General features: G+C 26.4%; 1 protein-coding gene across 5 annotated transcripts in view; it reads right to left on the reverse strand.

Annotated features, from left to right (window-relative positions):
• Positions 1–16,188, reverse strand: part of LOC132929025 (uncharacterized) — a 162,188-nt gene that overhangs the window by 75,359 nt on the left and 70,641 nt on the right. For 3 of the 5 annotated variants that reach the window (XM_060994050.1, XM_060994052.1, XM_060994051.1), the window contains 2 exons: positions 8,392–8,458; positions 784–883 (listed from right to left, as the gene is read on the reverse strand). The gene's annotated coding sequence lies outside the window, so the exon portion shown is untranslated. The remainder of the gene's footprint in view (positions 1–783; positions 884–8,391; positions 8,459–16,188) is intronic. The other 2 variants (XM_060994053.1, XM_060994054.1) reach the window with 1 other exon arrangement.

A 16,188-nucleotide genomic window follows, 5' to 3' on the forward strand; every position in this document is an offset into this window, starting at 1 on the left:
TATAATCGAAATGATTTGATTTTGCACTTTCCCCTTGTAGGATAGACTAGTGTCATGTGATGTATTACATTTTTTATTAATCATTCTTTTACTAGTGCATTTTTTTAACAACAAAATTCGATTGTGTTTTTTATAAGTTAAAGGTACATTTATAAGCCAAAACTAGGTATCTCATCTTAAAAATGGTAATAAACAGAATATTTGAAAAAAGGAAACTATATACAGTATATAGTAATGCATTTATATGAGCTTGCGTTTTCACGTCACACTTATCCCCCCTGACCATACCCAAAGTCGGCACTTTATACTATTTTATTTAGGACCCCATTTTTCACCCTGAACGTATTTTTTCCTGCAAAACCGATAAAATTCTATTATACTCAGTGTTACTTTTATCATCCTACAAGTTTTCACTTAAACTATTTGGCAAATGATTGATCGACGATCGTCAATAATCGGTTTTTGTTGTTCATATACTACTGCCGGCAGGCGTGTACTTATGATTCAAAATATATATTATAGCAGTATGCATATCATACTATAAAGAAAACCATGATGATGATATAGTGTTGTTTCAACATTTATAATAAATCACATACGTAGCTCCATATTTTTGTTTATGCGCTTATACAATATAATTATTATTTTACTATGACGTTTGTAACAGTGCACACGTGCTATAGATTCTATAACAGGTGTAACTTTGGTGACAAATATTATTTTATTTATCATGTTATCTATTTATATATATATATATATTCATAATAGTACGCTATTACTTACATTTACGAGCTGAAAGTATAAAGAGTTTTGTGTTTAAGTAAATCCTCTTCACCTTCCACGAAACAAAATAGATAGTTATCTTGTTACGTCTATAATATATCTGGAATAAAATTATGCAATTGGTAATTTTATTATATTATAAGATTTATATTCAAGTAGGCACATAAGTCGCACATAAGCTACTATAGATTGCATTATGCGCCATGCAAATCGATTTCATCGGATGCACAACAACTACACATATACGATTACGAAATCTGTCACAATAATGGAAATATATAATATATTATTTTATCACAACGTAATACAATGGCAAACACAATATTCCTGTTCGATAACCTATAAATTAAATCTCGAAAAATTAATTTCTAAAATTAAAGTAATTTTAAAATGTAGTTTTAAATACAATAATATTAATTTGTTCATTATTGATAATTGGTATTATAGAAGATTAGAAATTTTTTTAGTTAAATTAAATAATATATTTCATTAGTTTGATTTCATATCAATCTAAAATAATCTTTATAATCTTAATCTCAATACACAATGCTCAATATATATATATATTAAAAGTTTTTGATATAAAAATTCGTTTGAACATTTTTGAAGCTCAAAATTTCCATTTTAAAATTTTCTTAAAGAAAAATCTCTTAATGGAAATTCGTTACTAACATCGCTAATAATGGGTCTCAATTTTTGATCAACAGCATAGTATTATTATTATCAAAATTATATTCTTTATCATTCTCGAAAATAAAAGGATAAAACATAATCGAACTGCCTCGAAGACTGATGGACGGAATTTGTTTCTATATCACCTTCTCATCTACATTTTTCACAGCAAACCCCCGTAACACAACATTAATCGCAGTTCAACCGCATCGTTTTGTAATAATAACACGTATCTAAATCAGTGATAAATCATTGGTAGTATGCGAAAAGCCGTATGTCGGTAAAGTATAGACAATTAATGAATATAAATATTTTACTTAATGTTGTACCTAACGGATCTAATAGTGTTTTATATACTTTGTGTAATCTCTTTAAATACTGTAAATTGTAAATTATTATTATTTTTATAAATGTATTGATATTTTTTGAATAATTATATTTTCAAGGTGTCTTCACACTCTATCGCGTTGTCTATAATTTATTGTGCTGTTTATTTTACCACATTACCTATCTTGGTAGACATATTTAGAACCTGATTAGAGGTTAATCAACTAGTGCAATTTTTCATTTTTCAAACAGTTTACAAGTAGCAATAATTGATAATTATTTGTCATTTGACTACTGTCAAATGTCGTCAAGTTGTTTATTTTTGACTTTGCGGTAATACTTTTAAACACAGTTTATTAAAAAGATAACCACGGCTAACAGCGTTTATCCAATTAAACCACTGGGATTTGAACGCGACGGCGATAGACTTGATAAGGTGTAAAGGCACATTTGATCATTAATGGTACATGGCCTATTCATAATATACATGAGTGGTACACGAAAAAGAAGTTTGAAAACCTCTTATTTAAATCATTATTTTTATCATCGCGTAATAAATAATATCTTTACATGTATTTTATTTTTAGATACCACGATGATTTGTACGCAGCTGGTAATTTAATCATACATATTATTATTGTTCTGTGAGTATGACGACGAGTCGACGGATTTGTGAATATTCGTATTGCGTTTCACTCAACGGTAGTGGAGATATAACTATGTAAGTTGAGAATAGAAGCGATGAGGTTGAGGGTGGTTCCCGTTAACGTTTGTTTTGTATCTAAATAAGCAATAAGCGCACTTTAAAGGTAATCCGACAGGCTCTTATAATTCGTATCGTGGGTGCCATTTTCGGTAGAGTCGCAAGGAAAATCTCCTACGATTCCATACCTCATATTAAATCCACTAGCCGCATTACCGCAATGATGGAGATTTTACGACGACTGATAAGCTTTTATGTAATTATATATATCATACCAGGAGATTCACTAACTACGTTCATCATATTTTTTCTTTAATAAATATATTATTCAAATTAGGACTTTTGGAATTTTAAATATACTTTCAATCATATTATTAAATTCTTTAGATATGTTTGTACACTTTAAGGACATAAAGTGTGTCTTATAGAGATACAAACTTCTATTTTTCAAATGAGAACCCCTATTTTTAATTGTGAATTATTTAGTAGATAATTTCTTTGATAACGTTGATGCACTTAATCAAAAATCCAAAAAAGTTGTTTCTCAATTATTAAAATGTTTATTGAATTATAATCCTTAAAAATGGTTTCACAAAAATATATGATAGATACAATATTGAAATCATGGATTTAATATTTATTATGCGTGTACTATTTTTACAAATTATCAATGTTGGTAGATTTATATAAATAACTAACATTTTCAAATTTCCATATTCTCCATAAATCCTCTGACCACTTTAATGGAGCTTTTATACTTAGTATATAAATTGAAATAACTAAAATAAAAATGGTATGAATTTTGTTTTTATTACAAAATGTTCAGAAACTACTGAACAATTGAGAAAAGAAAAACGGAGGCTTTTTATTTAAAAAATAGAAATTTCTATCACCAAAGGACACTTCTTATTCCTTAAGAATTACAAAAAAACATCAAGAGCTCTATACAAGTTTAATGTTTATACTATAATTTTGTATAAATGTTTAATGAAAAGTTTTAGATTTATTAAACTTTCCTCAGTAAGGTACGATTTATATACATCAAAATTTGAATTAAATAATGTTATTATTAATGAAAAGTAAACAAATATGGTTTCCAATTAAAAAAAAAAAATTTATCAATAAAACATATTTCATAAATAAATATTTGAAAATAATGAAATGCGGTATACTCAAAGATTTAAAAATCAGAATTTCAATAAATTCAGTAAAAAATGAGGGAAGTACGCTTGTTGAATTACCTAACCACTTTATATATATATGATATGGTATTATAGAAGGCAATTTAGGAAATTAATAATAATATGGTAAGCCATAGTAAACGTCGAAAAACCGGATAAGTCGGTTATTATCGTCGTATGCCTTATAGCATCTTATAGTTAGTCGAAGCACGAACCGATAACAACATTCGTCGTGGACTGACTGTCAGATAATTAATCCGATTAATTACAATATTATTCAAATTAATCGAAAGCGTTTGCCCGGTGAATATAAAACGATGGGATTTCACTGAATGCTTAGTAGCCACTCGCGTTCAATATTAAATCGCTATATATATAAAGTCAACCAAAATTGAATAATAATAATTTTTAGGTGAAAATAATATTATATATTGGAATAGTTTCAAGGTTGCTTAAAAAATAAAATATATATTAATTGAATGGATCAATCATCAGCCATTAAATCATAATATTTAAGGGCTATTTGTTCACTATTGATTCGTTAAATGTTTAGTAATGTCGTGTTACTTGAAACATTCTTATAATATAACATATTGATATAAACAAAAATATTATATGCGATCAACTTGCACGATGCTCATAAATAAAAATTCTATATCCAATTAACCCGACAAGGTTTGTAACCACCGCGCGTATACCTATACCACCACCTGCCTATACTAGAAATTGAATTGACGTGTATAGTAAACCATGGTACACAAGTAGCAGAATTAATTCCTTTGTTCTTCTTGAATGGACCACGTAAATCCTCTAGTAAATGGTTAGTATTCGAAACATTACTGTGAACTTTGGCGTAAACTTTGTAGAAACTCTCACGGGAACTTTGCATCAGAATCTCATCGAATATTTTAGCGGTGAATACTTAAGATTTCAGTTCAAAATGTATAGGCTTTCAAACAAAATTACGATATAAATTTAAAAATAAATAAATTAATGTCCAACCACCGTTAATAAATCATCATTTGCAAACAAATTTTCCTCCATCATAAAATATTTAAAATTTGTTTTATTATTATTTTTTTTTATGACCGCTGTTTACGGTTGTTTTCCGTCCTACACGTATTATATATTATAATGAAGTTTAAATACGAATTTTAAATCACTATTATTTGTTATTTAATTTACGAGCGCGTTCGTTAATTTTATTCAAATTGAACTCGGGACCATGGGCATTGAAATAGAATTTAAAATACTTATATAATATTTTTATAGTCAGAAGAATACTTAACTTACCTATTTATTAATTGATTTCGTTATTAATTCAACATATTACGTTTTTAATTGTATTTACAATATAATCTTTAATAAGTTGAATATAATATTATGTAGGTACTATATAGTATATAATATGCTACTTGAACAATTCAAAATTAAAGTATTAGATTAACACAAAGTTTCCGCGTAAAATTTACAGTGAGGGAACTAGGATTAGAAATATTTTAATGGCATCATCACACACCATTAGGTTTTAATTCTCAATTTCTTAGTTTCTTTCTTTCTTTTTTTTTTTAATGAAAAATTTCACTGTTGTGACGATAACAAAAAGCCATGAATGAACGACTCTTGTAAATTACTGGTACGTACAATGATGAACATATTCCTATTTAAGATTTTTCTAAAGCCATCTTCATTAAAATAATACCTGTTTATATTCAGTTGTTAATAAAAAAACACACGAAACGCTAAAAATATATGTCAAATAATTTTAAACCTGTATTCATTATACATTGTTTTATGAAATATAATTTTACACTGTAATATTATTTACCCCATAATATTTCGCATTGTCGGCGTTGCCACTGTCGCAGATTCGTTGTCTGATTCTATTAGTATACGTGCGGAAACTATAGATCGCATTTCAAATATCAATTATATATAACTATAGTCATGACATTTTATTTTAGCGGTGTTACATTTAAGATTGATTAGTAATATTTGTATAATATTTTATTTTGGGGATGGATAACTAAAATTTTCCAAAGGGTCGCAGTTTTTATGTTTTAAATGCTGAGCAGAATGATTGGTATAGCGGTTTTGCGATAGGTGTTTATTTTTTTTTTGTGTTTGTCACTCATCACGTTTTTTTATCAGGAAAAAATTTAAATATAAAGGTATAAGGTTGTATCTAGCTGGAAGCCAACACTGCGGATTCCAATTCTTAGAAAACAAAAATTACAAAAAACGAAAATATTTCAAAAACACCAGTTCCTGAATAAATAAATTCTATTTTATTGGATGATTCACTTTTCCGCAAAATCAACATTTCCGTTTACCACAAGTACAATAATATATATTTCCCTTTTCCGCCACCACAACTTTCAATTTTTATACTTTGGTAAGCCCTTACTATATAAACAAGTGAAATTATTGATAATCGGCAATAAATAATTAGGTAATCAATTATTAATTAAATATATTTTTTAAAAAACCATTACCTACATAAATATTCTTTTATTGTATAGATATGATATTGTAAAATATTTAAAAAAAAACACATTTAAGTGATACTTACATTATTGCATACATAGAATATTGTATAATATTATTAAAAAAATACAGTTAAAATTATAATTATTGGATAAAGGTATGATTACTAACATATTGTTACCTTGTCTATAATAGAATATTTAAATACTTGTAATCTGCCCTGCTACTGCGAAAAGCAATAACTACAAAAATCAAATTTTCGGGAAATTGAACTTTTGTGTTTTTGTAACTTTTTTAATTAATTGAAAACTTTAAGTACACTTTTTGATTGAAATAGATGGAAATTTATGCTAGAAATTCAAAAATGCTATTATTTTTGACAATTTTCACATAATATTACAGTTACTGCGTTTCTCTTTAGCATTACTCACATTATATCATATATTTGTGCAATGTATAAAACGCAGTATTATCAATATCATAAAACACTGCTAGTAGAAAATGCAGTAAGCCAGTAACTACAACAATAATAAATTTACACAAATAAAAAAGATATTTTTGTATCATATTAATTTTAAGAGGATTCCATACCCGCATTTGTTGTCTCTGTCTTACTAACGTACACCATAACAAATTTTCGTTCAGTAGAATACATTTTAGTAATGTGAGCTTTAATATTAGGGTAAATTTACCTATTATCAAATTTAAAGTTAAGAATATTATCTAGACAATGACATATGATTTTGTTGATATTATCATTTTAAAGTGAGTTATGGACATTTTAAAGATGTAATATTTTGCATAGTTGTAACTCACTTTGAAATAATAATATCATTAAAAGCATATTATGTCATTGCCTAGATAATATTCATACCTTTAAATTTGATAATAGGTAAATTTACTCTAATATTAAAGCTGACATCACAAAATGTATTCTGCTGAACGAAAATTTGTTATGATGTACGTTAGTAAGACAACATATGCGGATGGCGTCCTCTTAATATTTTTACTTTCGTAATATTATGCCAAGTTATCATTAGATAGACAAAACAAGTTACGACAGTTGCGCGGCAAATGATGATAATAAAGTTGTTGTATTACTAGAATAAAACGCAGTAAAAACATTTAATATTTTAATCCTAACGGTAAACGCAGTAACTACAATGCACATACTGCTTTTAATTGTAGGAATTGTTAATTACTGCGTTTTACTCTAGGAAAAGTACGGTTTTTGTAAATGTATTGTAGTTACGACTTTTGCATTTTAAGCCACTAGATGTCAATTTTCGTGTATTTAACCTTAATAAAATTATACAGAATAATTTCAATATGACATCAAAGACTTATTTTTGATATTTTACTGCTTTTCGCAGTAGGAGGGCAGTAATAAGGGGTTAAAAAAAATATAAAAACTGATATTTGTAGTGGAAAATGGAAATATATATTATTATACTTGCGGTAAATGGAAGGGTCAATTTTGGCGAAAAACTGTGATGCCCATTCTGTTGTGGCTCGTATATAAAAATCATAAATATTTGTATCATTCTTTATCATAAACAAGTTTTTTAACAATATGTAATGCAATCATTATTATCAAAATGTTTTGGTTCTTTTGAGATATTTATGTAAGTCTAAAATGTTTCTCATGTTTTAGTTTTTTTTTTTAAATTTATATGTTATTACAATTTTTGTCCAATGTCAAAAAGTTCAATGGAAAGCTCCTACTATTTTTTTTTTAAATAGTTAAAAAGCATAATAAATGTAGTAATGATGTTTTTTTTAAATCATATTAATTTCAAATGTTGATGAACGTTCAAGAACATTAAAAATATATAGTGAAATTGTAAAAGCGTTTAAAGCTAAAAATATTAGCATCGTTTAATGACATAACTTTTGTATATTGAAAAGTGAAATTATTTAACGCTTTCTCTTAAAACTTTTATTGTTATTTGTGATGTACTGATGTTGTATACTTCTATAGTGTATACATGGTTATTGCTCACTTCTTGATTGTTATTATTATTATTTTTAAATTAGTATTAACCTTATATTTATACAATTTCAAAAAAGAATTTGATCTACAATCAGAAAAACACTATAGATTTATAAAATGTTAACATCCCTTCCTCTTCTCATAATATTTTCAATATATATATATATTGTAACACTGAATATTAATTTGAGAATGTTTCCACTTTTAACCCACATCCCTTACGAATATATTTTCTGTACACTCACCTGTTTGATATGCGCAGACGTACACTGCTATTACTCTCCGGGTCCAGCACGCATGCACTGCTTCAATCTACAACAAAATAGTATATCAATATAGTATTATATTATAGTAATTCTTTAGGCTATGACTTTCAAAACAAACGTTTCTGCAAACAAATGGTTCGGAGATTCCCCCCCCCCAAATATATGCTGCAGCATTCTAAACCAAACACATTTCGAGAGCTCTATAGTGGGAAAGTGAATTCGCACCGCACTATATTATATTGCAGCTGTTGTTACAACATAGTACAACAGTCGTACCTTTGAAACACGGGAACAATACATCGTTCAGAATATGTGAAGTGCGATATAAATTATTCTTCTTGCATATTTCCTTCAGTGTCTCTTCGGTTATTCTGGAGTACGCGTGTTTATTATACGATCAAATAAAACACCATTGTACGGAAGCGAACCGTCATACACGCTTTTGTTATATACGCCTAATTAGTCTGTGGATCGTGAGTTCGTGCAATTATTGAAAAATATCAATCTTAACTACTCGTAGTATTCAATATGCTAACAGCTAGCGTATACGGCGCAGAATATGCTACGCAGTTATATTATATAAAACCGTATTTTCCTTATTTTATTTGCATATATCAACATTTTAGCTTATACTCGATACCCGATAGTATACGACGTATTTTTAGCAAAAAGGTATTTTTAAAATATATATTTATAACCTATAGGTACTCATTTTAAATTGAAAAAAAAAATAAAAAAAAACTTATATTCGAAGAAATGCTTATTTTGTATTTCAAGAATTCCATTCATCTACTGATTGATAAAAATTGTGTAGTTTACATAGTCGGCTATTCTTTATGGTGCATATATTTTTTTATAATGGTGTTAATATATCTATGTTGAAGAAGACCAAAATCCGTTCTAATGGATTTTACGAATAGATTTAAAGGGGATATACGAGTAGAGTAGTAGCTACATTATAATAACACGTTTAAGTTTATACCGGATATCTTAAACGTACAGTTTTGTTTTGAAATTTAAATTAAGATAGTATTACATTCACGTTGATTAAGTATTGTTCATTCAGTAACTGGAACAATTTTAGATTCTATTAGTATAAACTATGTATTTTTTAAAAAAGGCATCAAGTAATTAATCGGTTTGTTTAAGTGTAGAGTATCTCTCGTCAATCGTGTCATTAATTATGTCACTGTGATGGTTTTTATTAAATTCGAATTTAATGATAAATCACTGTAGACAATCAGAAACAATTCGATTTAGTAATCATGGACAATTCATAATTACAATAATAATAATATCATTAATTTAACAATTTTTCATTTTTTTTATACGTATCTATACGCGCTCATTCCATACAATTTCTGGCTGTAATAATTTCGAGAAAACGAACAAAAAATAATTTTGTCAAATAACTATAATAACACCAAACAAAAAACAGATAAATTATGGTTTTTAGAAGAAGAAAAATCATTTTTATCTTGATTATTTTTAATAGGTACTTTAAATCACCCAAAGTACAAACTAGATCGAATTTGCTATCAAAAACCTTTCGAGTCGAAGATGTTTGGAGCATTTTTTTAAATACATATCGTTGTAAAATAAATAAATTCATCGCACTGCTCAGAATCTAAAATATATCATGTATTATAAATATTATAAATATACTTGACGAAAGTTTAAGAAATAAAAATAACTACCGGTGTTGCAAATAAATCAATAAAGGTCGCAGTGTATGTAGGGAAGTTTTAATACCCACGACCCAGTAAGTTATAATAGATACATACAAACTAATACCTGCCGAGTCCATTTATTCTTTCATTTAGGATTCCATATTAGAAAGAAAAAAATGCAACACGTATAAAAAAAAAATAATGTAAATAAAAATAATATAATGCTACAGACATTCGTAACAAGTACAAATATAATATTAAATTATAAATAACATAAATCCACGAAAACTTTGGTGAAAATTCACAGCGCGTTGAAACAACCTGCGCCGCAATCACATGTTTCCAAAAAATCTCGGACCACAATTCGGAAGACATTTATTGTATAAGATGCAACTAGTATCATAGCCGCCCACCCCGGCGTTGTCTTTACGATTGATCGCCGGCCGTTAAGGTAATCTTTTATAAAATATAACGCGTCAATATCCGCAAATCTGCGCGAAATAATAGTTATTATTACAATAACAACGTGTTATACGGCATGTATTAACAGTAATATTAATGGTATCGCGGGTTACAAACGATAATGATTATCATTAATATACAAGAACACGTGTTTCCGATCGTACCTATACACAGATTATATAGTTTTATACCCGTATTATATTATTCAGACAACGCGTAGCGGACCACGGTGAACATAATATTATTTTCTATGGGTCCCAAAAACGTACAAGACTATTACGATATAATATAATAATATTTACATAATATACCACAGTGTACATGTGTATAATAACAGCACGTTACACACAGTGATTGTAACCGCGAAACTGTGCAAGAAATACGTTTAGAACGTTACACTAGAGTATTAAAATATATAGAGGGTGATTTACCAAACATGCTAACCACCCCCCCCCCCCACATTTATTATTCTATAAAAATGAATTTATTTAAACCGATTTGGCAATAATATTTTGTATTACTTAAAGAGGTGTTGCAAATTTTTGATTGCTAAATGAGAACCCTGCTATTTTACTGTAAATTATTTATTGGATATTTTTTTTTTTTTTTTGGAAATTTCTATATACCTATTAATTATAAATTCGAACGAATAATATGTTATTTGAAAAAAAAAATAAAAGAGTAGTTTGTATCTCCAAATGACACACTGAGAGGTATACAGTTTTAAGAATTTGAAAATACTGTTTTAAAGAGTGTTTACAATTTTGAAAACATCAGATAATAATTTACTGCATTATCGAAGAACAAAAAGGGGGTGAGTTTGCTTGGTGAATCACTCTGTATATGGTGCAGGTGGCAACGATGTTATATATTATATTGAATAAACCGTATGGGTAAAAGCTATCGGAACGGTTATCCCGCGAACCTCGCAAGGGTTCCAGCACCTTGACATGTACACATCATCGTACTGTACATTATAATACACAGAAACCCTCTTTTTACCAGCCCCTCTCCTTTCAACTTTATCCGTAGAGTCACACGACGACCACATTATGCTGCATAAAGTAAATACCATTCGCCCAACCACGTACACACAGAGATATGATATAGGTATACCAGCTATTATACATGACGCGTAGATATTATAGGTATACATGCCGGTAAAACCTTTCTGTAGAGCTATTATATTATAAACAGGAATACAGGATGATATGCCAGGTATAATAAACCACATTTTATCAATTTAATATAATGAATTTATTAAAATTCTTAAATATACTTATGTAAATAAAATATTTTTAATTATTCAAAATGCGAATTGTACACACCATAATAATATTATATCCTGTGGTGGTAATAAATAATTTTTTTTCTAATGAAATGTGATTTTTTTTTCCCTGTAAATTGTTAAGCAGATGAGACTTTTTTTAAATGTTGAATATAAATCGATATTTGAACGAGAAGTTATTGAATTATTTACGCATGTATACTAAGGACCATGACAATAGGCTTAAAAAATATACTTGCTTCCCATGGGAACTATGGTGATATAAAATTATATCAATTTATAATAATCTATAAATATTTTTGTAAAACCATCTTTATGCATTATTGTCCTTAGTATAAACATTTAAATAACTCAGAATCTTCTAATATATTAATTCATTATTTTACAAAAATTTGTGCGATAACAACATACAAATAGTAGGAAATATTAATATTGATTTTCATAAATATACCTTCTAAATGATAACACTTTTTAAACAATTTTAGATTACTACATATTTTAATGTGTTTATTAATTCTTCTCTATCTAGTCCTATAACTTATGTTTATCGCCAACCAATAATCAAAAACAACTAGAAAAGTGTATCATAATTTTGTGTGACAATAAAATTATAGTTGAATTTTTTCAACATTGCCCCTATAAGCATTATTATTCTTTCTAGAAATAAAATATTTAAGCTCTAAGGGTCAGATGAATAAATTTTCTCTTTAATATAATTTCGTCACCGAATAGCTGAGTAGGTACCGTATAATATAAATACGGATTTAGTCGGTTGTCACGATGAAACACTATGAAGTATATGATGACGTATGCATATATGGCTGGTATTGTATAAGGTTTACCTTAAAACGTTTTTGAGTTTCTGAAGTTTTCCTCGTTTTTTCTGATCAAAAACAATAAACTGTTGATCTCATATTAACCAAATATATTCTCCTGCTTTAGTTTATATAGAAAATATTTATCTTTTCCTCTAGTGAATTCGACGAATGAACGCTTAAAATCTGATTATTTTTTTTTTATTTTTTTTAAACCTACATAATAGTTATTTGCTATAATTATTATTTCATCGGTGAAAATAATTTTAAAAATGTATTATGTTTAACTGTTTAAGGCCTTTAATGAGTACTCTACTCTTGAATAAAAGAAGTGTATTTTTCCCCATCAAATAAACTACATATTGAAGGTTTTTCATATATTTTATTTATTATTGTATATTGATTTCACAAAATATATTGTTTTCTAAATAAAAAATAAGAAATTCATCAAAATATACAATAATATTATCGCAGCCATTTTTAATTGGTTGAAAAAATATATTATTAACGGTTTGTCATTTTTTCAAATTAGTTTAAGACTGAATAGGATAAACATAATAAATCTTCTGTTACCTAAACATAATATAATATATATAATCATTAAATTGAAATCTAAGGTAATAAATGGTTAGTTAAAAATTTCAAAATATTAAAGTCAACCAAATATTTTATATATTAAGTTTAAAATAACCGGAACTATGTGATAATTAGGCATTAGCATTATATGTTTTCGTATTATTTTAATTTGTCTGTAGGATTACTATTAAAATACTCTACAAGGCATAATATAGGCTCCTAATTTATATTCATTTTGTAATGAACTTACGTTAATGAAAACTAAATAAAAATAAATTACAATAAAATATTAATTCACAAAATAAAAAAATACGTAGATAGAATAAAAATAATATATACAATACAAAAATAAGTAAATATATTGTTTGTTATAAAAAAAAATACTAAATATTTTTTTTAATTAGACAAAATAATATGAATTATATTTTTTTGATACATAAAAACTCATCACTCCCTTATAATTACAACACATTAACTTTCGTATAAGCTTATGTGCGTTAATACTACTACATTTGCTTAAAAAAAAAAAAAACGTGACATTAAATAGGTATACGTAATTTAAAGAATAATAATTGCATCATTTAAACTTTTATGAAAACAATTAAATATCACACTTAAAAATTAAAACGCAAAATTATCAAATTTCAGAACATTGTTTTTGATAGTACACGGTATACTGTATACCTAATGGCTAATAACAATTTTTATCTAAGCTAATAATTAAATTATCGTACGCTTATTATTTGATAATAATATTAAAATTAGAAATTACAAAAAACATAACTAACACCTAAAAAGTTAAACCGTAGGCACGCTATACTTATAGACTTAACTATACTGAAACAACTTTAATTAAATATTGCATTGCAAAGTATTTTCCTGTTTTTTATTTTTTTATTTTAAGGATAAAATAAATTACTGAAAAATATTTTTATTTATTTTCCATCCAAAAAATCATAGTAGTCTCCATCCTACGCCCACACTGGAGTTAAATGGGGTATGAATATGATTATAATTTTAAACATGTTGACATATACACAATTAATAGTGTTTAAGATTTTTTTTTTTGGGAGGGGGGGGGGGTGAAGTTTAGATCTATACCTCTCCAACCGACTCTTTGAGAAATTTCTGATATTATAAAACCATAAAAAAGTAAAAAGTTTTATGTGAAAAATCAATTTTTTTTTTTGAGAAGAATAGGATTATAAAATTTTACTTATTTGTTCGTATATACATGTTAATAATAAAATAAACTAATAAGTATTAATTTTAATTATTTAAAAATATTTACATATTGTACGTGTTCAAGCATATTTTACTGTAATTATAGGTATATCTATCATTTCTCCGTACTCATGCGGATTTTAAAATTGCATAACCAGTCGTTTTCCTTTGGTATAGTATAATACTTTTTACTGTCGTTTTGATTTTACTGTGATACTAATCGCATCACATTTATATATTTTGTATTGCTATTCAGTAATAGTTAATTAATAAATCTAATAATAAATATCGATAAACTGAGTAAAAGCAATCTTATGCAAACCCATGACAAACCGCTCTGCCTTGTTTGCTAGTGCCTCAAAATTAAAATTAAAAAATGTGATTAACATTAAAATGCGAATATACACTTAGTGTTTAACAATATAAACAATGAAAGAAAAACACACCATATGATAAATACTTGTACATTGAGTATTACTTAGTTGTATGTTTAATTTAATTTTTCCAAACCAAAAAAAAAAAAAAATGGATGAGAAATAAAAAAATGTCTATCAACAAAAGTTTTGTTATAAGACAAATAAACGTATTTTATTATAGTAACGTTATCAATAACTTCATCTAAGCTTGTAATTATAAAAGTGTTTATACCAAGTGATAATGCAAGTCTTCTCCATTTCAACTCAGGATCGCATATATTAGGTATCTTTTATACATAGCACATTATTATGAAACTTAACTTTTAAAAAATTTGCATAAAATATTGTTTATACGTTTATTTGTTTAGTTTATAATTACTAAAAATTAAACAAGAAAATTTGACTTATATATTGACACTAACACGATTTTACTTCGGTATCAAATAATTATAATAACAATTTATTTAAAAAATGTCCTATTATTAGTTTAATAGAACATAATATCAAAGTAATAATAATCGATTAAACAGAAGTTTGATCTATAGCAAACGCCCAAAGTGCCATTTATTAAATATTTTTGTTCGTGTTAGTATAGATAACTGAGTTAAATCGAATTTATCATTTTTTTAACTCAATTTTAGAGTAACTTTCAAGAAATTCAAGATTAGTTAGATTATTAATTTGATAATAACAGCATATATACATACATTTTTTATAAAAAATGTTCGTAGTTTGATTTAGGTGAAGATGCATAATATTTAATTTGTAATATATTTTATACAATTGTGTTATGTAGAAATCCAGAAAGCGTTGGTTTTAAATTAAAGGTATGTCAAATTATTAAGCATATTTATTTTCTTATATTATTAACTTAGCTTATATTATTAATAATTAAGATTCGCTTTATAATAATAAAAATTGATTAGTTCTTATGAAAAAAAAAAAACAAACGGAATCTTATTTTATTGGCATTTATGTTATTTTTAATAAAACAAAAATATGAAAACTGATAAAAATTTATAAAAAAAAAAAAAAAAACAGTTAGAAATAATATAAAGGAAGTATGTAGAATATTTCTTTTGATAATAGTTTGATCTCTTACATTGCTTTTACAGGAGTTTTAAAATAAATGTTAAATTAAATGTAAATATTATTATATGACAATTAGAATTATTTTTGAGCCATATGTATTATACTTTTTCAAAAGTTTTGAAGGATCATTTGAAAAATTAATTTCACTTTAACTCTCAATTAAAAGTTTTGAAAAAAGTCAATTATATGGTTGTAATTATTATGTTCCCTATAATATATTATTTTTTTTCAAT

Source organism: Rhopalosiphum padi, chromosome 4 (genome assembly GCF_020882245.1).
Source record: "Rhopalosiphum padi isolate XX-2018 chromosome 4, ASM2088224v1, whole genome shotgun sequence".
Lineage (NCBI taxonomy): Eukaryota > Metazoa > Arthropoda > Insecta > Hemiptera > Aphididae > Rhopalosiphum > Rhopalosiphum padi.